The sequence below is a fragment of the Crocodylus porosus genome, unplaced genomic scaffold (genome assembly GCF_001723895.1).
Source record: "Crocodylus porosus isolate Cpor-Errol unplaced genomic scaffold, CroPor_comp1, whole genome shotgun sequence".
In the NCBI taxonomy this organism is placed as follows: domain Eukaryota; kingdom Metazoa; phylum Chordata; order Crocodylia; family Crocodylidae; genus Crocodylus; species Crocodylus porosus.
This window is the reverse complement of record NW_017728918.1, coordinates 25,135,571-25,137,648: the sequence shown is the minus strand read 5'-3', so window position 1 is coordinate 25,137,648 and position 2,078 is coordinate 25,135,571.

The window sequence follows — 2,078 nt, the reverse complement described above, 5'->3', positions numbered from 1 at the left end:
AGTCCAGTCTTTTCTCCTGCCCAGGCGGGGGGTTGGACTTGAAGATCTATAAGGTCCCGTCCAACCCTACTTCTATGATTCTATCATTCTATGTGCTGCAGTTTATTGCTGCACATTAATTGCGTGTGTAGATGTGCCCCCAGTGAAATATTTACTAATTTAGAGCAGTGGTTTGAGAACCGTTTTAGGTTGAGAACCACTGCTCTAAGTTAATAACTATTTTGCATACCTGGGCCTGTCATTTTTGCAGGACACATTTCTTTACAAAATATCAAGTTGGTTGCTGTTTTTCATTTTACGCAAGTCAGGTGAAAGCTACTGGGAGCTGGCATGATGCCAGTACAACTTTTCAAGAGACATAGTATCCTTGTTTGAGGGTAGATGTGTTTCAGCCAAGCATACTTGTTCATAATTAGTAGAGAGTCAGCAGAAGTTTAATAAAGAACTTACTGGGTCCTTCCCATTGTTCTGTAAGGGGAGGGGCATCCAGGTTTCTCTGATGTGGCAATATTCGAAACAGGGCAGACAGGATGACTTGGGTCATTATAGACTGGTTAGTCTGACATCAGTCCCAGGCAAAATTCAAAAAGCTAAAATGGATTCAAGCAACAAGGAATGAAAGGATATTTTTGTGCAAGATATCAGTAGGTCTTGCCAGACAAACCTGATTTCATTTTTGATGATTCAAATCTGCCTGCCGGATGACAGGAAGCTGCTGCTGCCAAGTGGGGCCAGCGGCAGCACCAATCTTCTTGGCGCTGGGTGCACACTGTGCCCAGCACCAGTCCCAGCCAGCAGCAGCAGCCTCCTGTCATCCGCCAGGCAGATCAGGGGCTCTCCCACACCACAGGAGGGCTGCGGGGCTATGCTGGACTCCTCCTGGGGGTGCAGGCTGTGCCCAGCACCAGTCCCAGGGGGCAGCAGCAGCCTCCTGTCATCCAGCAGGCAGATCAGGGCCTGCACCCATGGGAGGAGTCTGGTACAGCCCCGTAGCTCTCCCAGGGATGTTGGCCCCTGGATCTGCGGGCTGAATGACAGGAGGCTGTCGCTGCCAGCAAGTGACAGGAGTTTTGATTGTCAACACCTTGAAGTGCAGTTTCTGAGAAACCTCTGCACCTATCTCCTTGAAACTTGGCAAACTTCATACCCTTAGAAGGGGCTAGCAAGCCTGCAAGCTTCATCTGTATCAGGCAAGAAATGTTAAAGTTATAGGCAGTTTCATGCTTCCCCATTATTGCCTATCGGCAAGATGTCAAAATGGAGTCAATACGACGAAACAGTTTCAACAAAACAAAATGGAACAGTGCTTTTGAAACGAAACTCAAAATGAAACATTGTTCTGTCAAAATGGAAGTTGAAGCAGAATGGTGCTGTTTTGCACAACCCTAAATAACAGAGAGGACAGAACAGTGATCTGGATTTCTCTGCTAGACCCATTAAAATCATAGAATCATAGAAGTAGGGTCGAAAGGGACCTTGTAGATCTTCAAGTCCGACCCCCTGCCTGGGCAGGAGAAAAACTGGGCTCAAATGACTCCAGCCAGGCATTAAGCCTCTTCTTAAAGACCCCCAGGGTAGGAGCCAGCACCACTTCCCTTGAAAGTTGCTTCCAGCTCCTAGCCGCCCTAACTGTGAAGTAGTTCTTACGGATGTCTAATCTAAACCTCCTCTCCAACAACTTGTGGCCATTATTCCTTGTTATGCCAGGAGGCGCTAGGGGAAACCAGGTCTCCCCCAAACCCTTCTGGTTCCCCCTAGTGAGTTTATAGATGGTCACCAGGTCCCCGCTCAGCCTTCTCTTGTGAAGGCTGAACAGATTCAGGTCCCACAGTCTTTCATTGTAGGGTCTGCCCTATTGTCCCCAGATCATGCGAGTGGCCGTCCTCTGGACCCTCTCAATGTTGTCCACATCCCTCCTGAAGTGGGGCACACAGAACTGGACACAGTACTCCAGCTGTGGCCTGACCAGTGTTGCATAGAGGGGGAGCATCACCTCCTTCGCCCTACTTGAGATGCACCTGTGGATGCACGACAAGGTCAGTTTAGCCCTGCCAACCGTGACCTCACATTGTTGGCCA